The sequence below is a fragment of the Idiotropiscis lumnitzeri genome, unplaced genomic scaffold (assembly GCF_059441095.1).
Source record: "Idiotropiscis lumnitzeri isolate Australia: NSW breed Sydney's pygmy pipehorse unplaced genomic scaffold, RoL_Ilum_1.0 HiC_scaffold_23, whole genome shotgun sequence".
NCBI lineage: Eukaryota > Metazoa > Chordata > Actinopteri > Syngnathiformes > Syngnathidae > Idiotropiscis > Idiotropiscis lumnitzeri.
Window position 1 is genome coordinate 4,882,021 of NW_028283561.1, and position 11,153 is coordinate 4,893,173.

An 11,153-nucleotide genomic window follows, 5' to 3' on the forward strand; every position below is an offset into this window, starting at 1 on the left:
GTGCGTGAGTAAACTGCTTAAAACTTTGATCGTCATTCAGCTGACCTACAAATTGAGACGCTACAGTCAGTTTGACGTTTTTGTTTGCTTGATTGTGGATTGACATGGAGGAACAAGACAGTGGAAAGCGGACATTAAAAATGACGGAGAAAAGCTGTAGAAGATCACAAGCCTAAACGGATGCAGGCACGCAGGTGCAAATTTGCTCAATTGACCTCCATGCAACGTCAAATTGAACAATTGATGGAGGATGATGCAAATGTTGACGCTGTAAAAAACTGAGCTTCGTGTTTGCTTTAGCGGCATGGAGCAAGAATTTGTGGACCTCAATTCCGGTGTGCAAAATTTAAAGACTGAAGAGGATTTTGCCGATGACCAAAATAACTGGTTTGATCCAAAAAATGTAATTAATGGAAATGTGAGCAATGGAAGAAGGACGTTTTGAAACGTGCAGAGGAAGGATGCAATAAACAAATATCACCTGATGATAGTAGATCTGCATCAACTAACTACACCCATAGAAGTAGAAGTAAAGAATCTAACAGACAGAAGCTCACTTCTGTCAACGTCTTCAATTAAATTAAAGGCTCAAATGGAACGAGCATGTTTAAAGGCAAAGGCTGCTGATTTACAACAAAGGTTGGCACTTGAGCAAGAAGAAGCTGCAATTAAGGCAAAGAAGCAAATGCATGCAATGCAAACGGCACTCCCTGAGTCTGATGCTAAATTGGATGTCTTGAGAAGATATGAAAATACCCAGGAGGATGGTATCCACATTCCTGATGAGTGTGTTACAATTTAAACAAGGAAAAACATTCAATTACCATCACAGCCTATCAGAGCAACAAGCAGTGTTGACCTGAAATGCTCCCACTTCGACTATTCCAATGGCTAGATTTCCACATCAGACAGAAAGTAGAGAACAACAGGGACATGTGCTTGATGGCCTTTGCCAAGCAATCTCACAGCAAGCCAGTGTCGCAGAATACTTAGCAAAGAGTCAAAAAGCATCGCTACTTCCCGAACTTTCCATTCCTACGTTTAAAGGCGACCCTCTGCATTATAAAACCTGTATAGGTGCCATTGAACATGGGATTGAAGGCCGTACAAGTGATAACCGTGATCATCTTCAATTTTAGCTGCAGTATACTAGTGAACAACCACATGAGTTGGTGAAGAGCTGCATCCATATGGAACCTCTGACAGGATATACCAAAGCAAAACAAATCTTGAAGGAGTTTTATGGTGATGACTTCATGATAGCAGAAGCATATTTAAAGGAAGCCATGGATTGGCCAACAATCAAGTCTGAAGATGGTGTTGCACTTCAGTCTTTCACATTATTCCTTATGGGCTGTTTGAACATAATGGCAGATGTTAATTACATGGAGGACTTGGACAACATGGCTAATATAAAGGCATTGGCAAACAAACTTCCATACAGACTTATAGAATCTTGGAGAAAATTTGCCTGCAATCTCCAAGAAAGAACAAATAGAAGAGTGAAGTTTAAGGATTTTGTTGACTTTGTTGACAAGCACGAAAGATTCTATAAAACAGAAAACAAAATCACAACACACAGAAACACCAAAATCAAAGAAAGTCTTCACAACAGTCATTGTGCCCGCCAAGATGGAAAACAACAAAACCACCACGCCAAAGGCAGAACCTGTTTCAGTGGATGCTATTGCCAAACCATGTGCTAATTGTAATGGAGAGCAACAGTCTCACAATTTGTAAGGAATTTAAGAGAAAGCATCACAAGGATAAGATTGACTTCTTGAGGAGCAAGGGTCTGTGTTTTGCATGTTTGATGCACGGTCGCATTAGCAGTTGCTGGAAACAAAAGCTTCAATGTCAAGAATGCTCTAGACTGCATCCTACAGCACTACACATTGTCCATAAACTTCTGCAAAGAAACAGCCTAAGACGATTGTGAATAGCAGTACCTATTAAGCGCCCTCGTACAAACAACAGAAACCTGGGGTGTCACTGGGGCCTGTAAATAGGACTGCATCCTTTCAATAATTCCGGGATGGGTCAAGGCACAAAAAGGAACCAAGACAGTGACGACTTACTGTCCGGTTTAAAAATGCCCTGACGCCTTTTTTAGACTGAAATAACTTACTAAAGTTTTCGTTTTGTGCCATTCAGAATGGGAGAGGGAGCCAGGAGGCGAAACAGCCGTCTTGCCAGTTCAATCCCGCACACCCTCTGACTCTCACCCTCCGTTCTGCCTTTTTATTGAAACTAACTCATCAATAACTAATCACCAGAAGACAGAAAAGCATCAACAACTAATCACCAAGAGACAGAAAACATCAATAACTCACGGTATAAAGGTCAGTTTAACTAAAGCATCAATAACTAATCACCAGGGACTCCAGCAGGCAGAAAATCATAACCCAAGGTCAGTTTAACTAAACACATCTTCAGGATACGGTGTCTGTGTGTGTGTGTGTTAAAATAACAAGTAAGTGTCTCTGTGTGTGTTAAACATTAATGAGTGTATAAAAACATGATTATGAATACACAAACTGATTACCTATCCTCAGCCCATCTTACATTTCCCCCCTGTTGTGGATTTAAAAATCATGTCCTTACGGCTTTAAGACAGATCATCATAATGAAATCATACAACAGTGTGATCATCAGTGGAGGAGCGAAAACCTCACATTAGGGAAAAATTCCCCTCCTCCCTTCCGGCGTAGAATGAGATCCTCATAATTTGATGACCATCAGGGAATAAAACTTGTCCCTGGGGTGACTTGGTGGAGGCCCTTGCCTCGTTGTAGGAGAGGACAGCCGTCCTTACCTCCCGGATCTTCGTGTATGGTGTGTGTGTGTGTGCACGTGTGTGGACAGGGGCAAGAAGTCCATGTGTTTTTACGTTTTAGTGTCCAGTTTGAGTTCGTCATTCTCAACATTAATCAGGTTGTAACGGTACATTTGGGCAACAAACCTACGATTAACCATCATCTTTGTCATAAAAATAATGCAACATGAACAGACTAAACATAACAAAATGAAAACTATAATTATCCCTATATATTGTTTTTTTAAATTCTTCATAGTGGTCATAACATCAATAATTGTTTCGTTTTTATTAAAAATTTAAATGCAGTAATGTACTCCAATCAAGGCTGATATTCCTTTGTTATGTACGTCATTAATTTCCAAACAATATCTAATCTTTTTGTTCTGTGGCTTCAACATATTTATCATCTCATCAATATTAGCACCACAGAGTACTGAGTTTCGAGATCCTCACAATAGTCGTTCTCAAAATGATATTTTTTTTTTATCAATTTAGCTTTGTTAAGGTAAGATATTTTATTGACAATCTAACATTAATATGCAAAGAACATGTACATTAGTACGAAATGTAAAAAAAAATTGTGGTGGGGGGGGGGTGCGAATTGTTTTCTTCTTGGTAGGGGGGGCATGACAGGAAATAATTGAGAACCACTGGTCTAGTCACACACCAGCTCGGGTTCATTCCCTACCAGAGAAATGACATTCCATGTCCCCAGAGCTAGGCGCTTTATGTTGCCGGGGATTGGACTGCCTTTGACTGCCTCCTAGCTCAAAGGAAACCCAAATTCTTTGGTCCCGCCCACTGGTAGTGAGCCGAAGCCCTTGTATTAAATAATAAATAAATACATAAAATAAAAAAATTAATAAATTTAAAAAACGGACCGATCCACTGCTTGGGTTAGTTTGACCCACCTTGAGATCCGTTCCCACTCAGTGACAGTGTCTACAAGCCACTGCCACCAGGCCAGTGAACCGACGTCCAGGCAGTGACAAAAAACGTGATCAAATTACATTGCTCATCATAAGGTGTTTGTGAGACGCTCTTTGTATGTTTCCTCAATTAAGACCTGTTTTCCATTGGTGTATTTGAAAAAAGTGGTGAACCTGTTAAATTCACTACAAAACGTTAAGAAGATGAAAGTAATGTTTGAAGGAATATTATTTTTCTATCGACATGCCGGCGGGCGGGCACAGATAGAGAGTGATAAAGCAGCACCTCCCGCGCGGGGCGTGCTGACGAAAAGGCAAGCGCTCCTCCTCTCATCGCGTCCTTATTAAGACAGAAAAAAGACGCTGTTGAATTTGACCTATTCGCAGTTCGAGCAGGTGCTTAACGCTGGAGAATATCACCACTTCGAAGTTCGAACTGCTGTTGAAACGGAGAGGTAAGTGTTTTTCGTTTGTTTTTATTCAAAACATGCCTCGAGTGCATTTGTTCATGGTTAGAGATAGTTGTGTGGAAAACACTATACAAAGTAGCACCATGGATGTGGGCCTACAACACTGGCCTAGCAAACATGTGCTCCTACATCGACATAATTGACGAGCTCCAGTTAAGCATTGAATAATTATAAAACGTCATGGTGCTTTTACTCATTTAAAGAACTAAACCGACGCGTATTTTCATCCGGTGGTCAGGTTTGCATTGAATGTGAGCACGAGGGACGCTAGCTTGTTGCGTTAGCTTTGCGGAGCTAACAGCTTGCACTTTTGTTATAGAACAACAGAATGCAAGTACCATGATAATTTCTGTCATTAATTTTTGTGTAAGACACGATGTTCACTGGTTAATTACATGATTCTTAAAGCAAAGGTTACTGTGAATGCAATTTTGGTAAGATTTTTGTAGTCACACTGCATAAATCTGTCTGTCTGTTGTTTAAACTTCAATATAAACTATTATGGTTGAAATCGTTAATTGGGATGGAGGGATTGATATTTTTTTTATTTATAATTTATTTTTCTTACACTGATATTGTTAAAACTCCATTTAGCCTATAGTATTAATAATTCTCAACACAAAACTGTCTTTTTTCTTTATAGAATAAACAATGCCTTCCCTGAGATGCAGGAAGTCCCCAAAGCAGGATACTATTGAACATGCAGTCAAGGGTCTGGACAAGACTGCAGAGTTAGAAGCGAAGTATATAAACTCATTTAAAGGTATGATGTTAACGCTTTTGCTAAGATATATTATTGTTTTCTGATAACCAAGCTGACATCGTTTTTTAAGTGGTTATTTTACATTAAGAGTGTCTTGAACTTTTCTTTTGTCAGTTTCAAGTTATTTCAGTGAGCGTGAAACCTGATGGTAGGAGTTCTATCTAAATTAAGGCTGTACTTGATGACGCCCTCCGGCATTTTTATACCACAATAGACCGGTGAACAAGTCCGATATTGATAGTCTAGTGTAAAGCACGTTATACGTCACAGAGATCACGTGACGCGATCCAATATGACTGTGTATACAGTGTATGTCATTGTTATGAAACTAAATAATCTTAAAGTTTTTTTTTTACGTAACCAGGTGCCATTGACATTTGTACTTTCAGTCCTAATACATACTGGCTAATGCAATGCTGGAAAATGAATTTTGGCTGGTCTGTTCCTTTAAAATCATAAAGAAGGGCTCTGCTCTATCCCTCACAAGAAGCAATGTTTCAAACCACCCTACATTAGTATAGTGGCCCAAATGAATATGATGACTCCTTATTTGTGTGCTTAAAAATATGACGAAGCTATCTTGATTTCCCTGTTAACTAGGTCGAGGAGTATTTACCAAGGCCCCTTTCAGGAAAGATGACTTTATTCTTTATTATGGAGTACAGAGGAAAATTGATAGATTCTGATAAATCTCAACGCAGGAAGATGGATGGAAGAGGCACTGTCTTTTTGGAGGTGAGGCAAAGATTGAGATGTTATCTTATTTTTGTTTTTATTTAAAAAAATAAACACATACTCATCCCATAAGTGTTAGGGGAAAAATCATTCTCTAAGCAAAAATGTATACCGTATTTTCGCACCCAAAAGACGCGCCGTGTCAAAGGGCGCAACACCTGTTGAGGCCGCTATTTCTGTCTTTGTAACATATACTGGACGCACCGCCTGACAAGACGATAGCACAGCTGCTGTTAGCATAGCATGAACTTGGCAGAGCTGCCCACACTGACACAGCCGATAGCAGCCTACTATGCCCCAATAACATGAGCAATCACCCCATTGTTGCAGCAGACGCCAAGTCTCTATTGACAATAGCTGACAATGGCTCAGGCCAATATTAGGTGCATTGGCAATCGCCTACAAAGCAACGTCAGGGGAGGGACTTGGCTGCTCACCACACTCCTTAGAGTCACGGTTTCAAAAAAAAATAAAAAACTCATCATACAAGCAAACAATGAAACATAGAAATAAGATTAACACAAACATGTATCTCTCATGCCATCAATATACCCCAAAAAAATGAAAATAATACAAAAGCCACTCAGCCTTAGCTAATTCAAGCAATGCATTCTGGGAGCAGAGACCCACAATCCCATAGCTGTTTAGAGAGATTTGCATGGCTGTTTAAAGAGATGTGCTGTTATGCTTTGGACTTTTTGTCTGTTGTCTAAACCTGGGACGTTTCTTGCTTGCAATAACATAAATGATAAGACAGACTAAAACATTGTGGACAGCTGCCCTTTGTCCAGCTTTTTCCAACACCATCACCCAAACATTATAGTCAGATGGTGTATTTGTCACGGTCGATTGTAAGCATGGACAACTCACTCTTTGCCCAGCAGGGTGTGCTAACATGCACTTCCAACAGCTCGTTGATGACAAGGGCTGATGGACGTGAGTGGTACTTTGTCCATTTAATGGACGCATCGACTGACAGGGCGCTTTGTTTGCTTATGACTGCGAAAATACGGTAATTACTTTTATTCATGCGTTGAATCTGTACAAATGAAAATATAGACCATGAAGTCTCAAAGACAAGCTGTTAATAGGGTCTGATTCCAATAGAAATTTCTTGTATGATTTGATTTAGAAGATTTAAAAATTGTGGATTTCCTATTTTTATGTTTTGTGTACACAAGATTGTCTCAAAGATTAATTTCTGACATTGATTGAATAATTGTTTTTTTTTTTTTTAAATCTATTTTAAGTGTTGATGCCGCTCAAGAAGATGGCAGTCTGGGAAGACTGGTTAATGATGACCACATGCACCCCAACTGTAAAATGAAGAAGAAGACAACAGAGGACAGACCACACCTCTGTCTGTTTGCGCTCCGAGACATTGATGTTGGCGAAGAAATAACTTAAGACTATGGACCAGCTGGCCTTGGAGAACACAGGTTTGTAAGATGCATCTTTAAGTACAATAACAGAGCCCACTTGTGGTGTTCTGGTGATGTAGTTTCCAATTAGTTTGGCAATCTAATAAATGTATGTTGAGGTTTCTATGGAAGTTGAACATGCTGACTGACTGGGGGAGTTCTCCATTGTCCACTATCTGTAATTCAAATTTGTGGGTCTGAGTCAAAGTTTGGCTCTTCAGGAACAACGAACTGGTCAGGGAGTGACAGTATTACAAAGTTCTGCGTTACTCTTTTCTGGGCGGTGGCCCTGTTAGGCCATCATATGCCATATTGCAAATATACCCATTGTGGGACTAATTAAGGACATCTTTATGTTGTGGTTTCCCTACCAGAACCAGCACCAACCCTGTATATTCATGATATAAAACACTGTTTCAATTTGATATTTAGCCTTTCTATACTGTAAAAATAGAAGACCCCAGGCTTTCCTGCGCCCCCTTGCCCAATTGGTGGTGTTCAGGAGACAACCTGGGACTGAAATATCAGTCACAACCAGTGTTGTTTTCGTCACTGATGACTATGACGAAAATACTTCGTTAACGCCCCTTTTTTAATGACGATGACAAGCTAAACGAGGTTCTTTTATGACGAAAACATGACGTGATGTACATGAATTTTTTTCGTTGACGAGACAAAATTGTTAGCATGTGGTTCATAAATTATTTTATGTTGCTTTTAGTGAAATAAAGCCACAACAGTTGCCCAACAAAATGTTTTGCTTCTCTGCTTATTTTGGAGCAGTGAGCATTGATTCCACTGTTGCCACTTTTTTCTGTTTGTAATGAAGAATCCTTTGTAGTCCATCCAAAAGTCTTGGGGTGGGTCTTGGGTGGAAAACTTGAATGCCTTGTTTTAACTCAAATGGACTTAAACCCATCCATCCATCCATCCGTTATCTGTACCGCTTCTCCTCACTAGGGTCGCGGGGGGTGTTGGAGCCGATCCCAGCTGTCTTCGGCAGTAGGCGAGGTACACCCTTGAATTGGTGTCCAGCCAATCGCAGGGCATACATAGACGAACAACCATCCACGCTCACACTCATGCCTAGGGGCAATTAGAGTGTCCAAGCAACTTGCCATGCATGTTTTAAGAATATGGGAGGAAACCGAATTACCCAGAGGAAACCCACGCAGGAAGGCCGGAGCCAGAATCGTACCTACGACCTCAATATTGTGAGGCCATCCTGCTAACCAGTTGGGCCACCGTGCCGCTTGGACTAAAACCTTTGTGAATAAATTGACGAAAACTAGGGTAAAACTTTTTTTGCGTTTCCGTCGATTAAAACTGGACTAAAACCCTTTTTTTAGTTTTCGTTGACTAAAACTGGACTAAAACTATAACGAATTGGGATGACTAAATGTGATGTAAACAAATCAGCACTTTGTCCAAATGACTTGGACAAAATCTAAAATGCCTGCCAAAAACAACACTGGTCACAACACGTGTCTACAGAAGATTAATTGGCATGGGCGAAATTAATTAGTTTTATTTCATTCATGAGCTTATGTTTTGTTTTGGGTGGCTAAGGCTTAAAATGTGTAAAAATCTAATCCAACCTCAAATATAATTAATTCAATAAATTTATGATGCTACTAAAACATCGAAGCAGCCTCCTCCAGGCTTTACAGACTCAGAAATGGAGGTATGCGTATCGTGTACTCATCCTGTCGTGTCTCGAGATGTTAAAATTGCAGTTAGATAGACGTGTGCTGATTAGACAAGACTTCTAATATATCTGGTGTCACAGGATATTTGTCAGTGAATGTGTATGTCTGGTTTGAGGCTCACTCAGCTTTTTCTTGTGTTGTGGGGTCCAGTTGAGTTGAATTGCGTGTCAGGTATGTTGGCCATCTGACACCCAACTGTCAGGTTTGTGTTTGTGGGGACCCCGTAGAGCCATTTTTATTGTTGACATAAATCATAGCTAATCATCTTTTCCTTCATTATCATATGAAATACAGTTAGGAGTTGTATGTGCCTTTACTATGTTATAATCTTAGAACCTACCAGCCACTACAGGTGTCCGACAAGAAGACTTTTGGCTGTCCTGTGCTCCATTGCGCCCCTGGTGGCGTTCAAAAGACAACCTGTGACTGAAATATCAGTCACAACATATCTCTACTGAAGATTAATTGTCATGCGCTAAAGTAATTGGTTTTGTTTCATTCGTGAACTTGTTAGTTTTTGTTTTGGGTGGCCAAAGCCTAAAATGTGTAAAATTCTGATCCATTTTCTTTTTTTAATTCATTAAATTAATATTCAACTTGTTCATTAGGATGGAGGACAACCGACAATGACTGAATCGGCTGAGGTTGATGCCACCAGAACATCGAAGCAGCCTTCTCAAGTTTTGACAGACTCTGAAAAGGAGGTATGCGTATCATGTGGTCATCCTGTCGTGTCTTGAGATGTTAAAATTACAGTTAGATAGACCTGTGCTGGTTGGACAAGTTTTCTAATATATCTGGACATAAATCGTAGCTAATAATATTTTCCCTCATCATCATATGATATACAGTTATGCCTAGTATATGTCTTTACTATGTTACAATCTAAGAACCTACCAGCCACTACAGTTCTCTCATTGGGAGACTTAAGCTTTCGTCAGGTTGTCGACTGCTGCATTGCCCTCTTATTGGCTTTAAGTACACAACCTGTAACTGAATTATCTGTCAGAACAGAACCTATGTGTCTACAGCAGGTGATTTGGCATGTGGATTCTTCAGATTTTTAGAAAATAGGTAAAATTGTGATCAAAAGTTTAAAATGTCTAAAATTCTGGTATAGTTTGCAATAGTATATCTATTAAATCATTTCAAAACTTCTTAACAAGGATGGAGAACATTGGCTGTGACCGAATTGGTTGAGGTTTAGATTACCAGGACCATTGAGCAGCCTCCTCGGGATCTACAAATTTAGGAATGAAGATATGCATCCCATGTTACAATCCTGTTATGGCCCGAGGTTTTGAAGTTGCAGTTACATATTGGGCTGGGCGATATGGCTGATAAGTACATAGCGATATAAGTATTTCATATGGGTCCATCGATACACATTGAATTCTTTTTTTATATTATTTTATTTATTATCGTTTTTATTTTCCAATATTTTCACTGCCCTGTTAAAAAAACATTTAATGTAGTTTTCCTCCCGGGAGCTTTTTGTTACGGTCAATTAATTTTGTTATTACATTATTTTGTCATATCATTCATCAATATTTTAGTTTTTTTTTTTTTTTCAAATAGAATTAAGACCTTTTTCTGTGCAGATTCCTCTGGGGATTAAGTATTTAATGGGTTCTCAATTTTCTCTTGGACTCTGATGCAACCCAGTCTCCTCCCTTGGACAAAAAATATGGGCTGAATCTTCCTTGGAATAACGACACAGATTCTGACGAATCATTGTCAAATCCTGCCCCTGAACTTTGCGCCTCAGACCCAGACCATATTACTATCCCAAGGCTCAGGAGGACCAAAAGTATACAGGTAAACAACCCATATAGATTTCAGGGAATCTTACAAGCAAATTGCATATATTTTATTGGTCTCCTGCCTTCTATCCTTTATATTTCGTTGTTGTTGTTTTTTAGATTAAAAAAACAGGCTGACTTTGGAATGGATAAGCATTATTACTCCAACTCAGATGACAGTGGAGATGAATATATTCCGGATACAAGTGAGGCCTCTGATTCAGACGGAAGTGAATCTTTGAAAATTGTGGACCCTCTCTTGAAGTCTAAGAATGCCTTCAGAGATTTTTCTCCCACACCACGAATCTCAAAAGCCACCTCAACGCAGGTTGTTAATCAAGGGCGTTCACCCGTTCGGAGGAGTAGCAGCACTGGTGTGATTCTTGAATTCTATGGCTCTTCAAATATTTGTGCAGTTTAACACAAATCATCCAAAATAGAATTCAAGCACATCTGTGACAGAAATTCAAATTCAGAAGTCAAAGAGAGAGAACAAAAAAAAAAAT

The 11,153-nt window shown here is 39.5% G+C and overlaps 1 long non-coding RNA gene across 2 annotated transcripts; it reads left to right on the top strand.

Moving 5' to 3' along the window:
- The first annotated feature begins 4,015 nt into the window (after nucleotides 1-4,015).
- LOC148316084 (uncharacterized) lies at nucleotides 4,016-10,897 on the top strand. 2 transcript variants are annotated; one of them, XR_015840396.1, is made up of 7 exons: nucleotides 4,016-4,202; nucleotides 4,861-4,980; nucleotides 5,581-5,715; nucleotides 6,966-7,154; nucleotides 9,454-9,549; nucleotides 10,447-10,663; nucleotides 10,768-10,897. It is a non-coding gene; the product is annotated as an uncharacterized LOC148316084 (long non-coding RNA). The 2 variants fall into 2 exon arrangements; XR_015840395.1 differs by having other exon boundaries at nucleotides 4,019-4,202; nucleotides 10,511-10,663.
- Nucleotides 10,898-11,153: the final 256 nt, after the last annotated feature.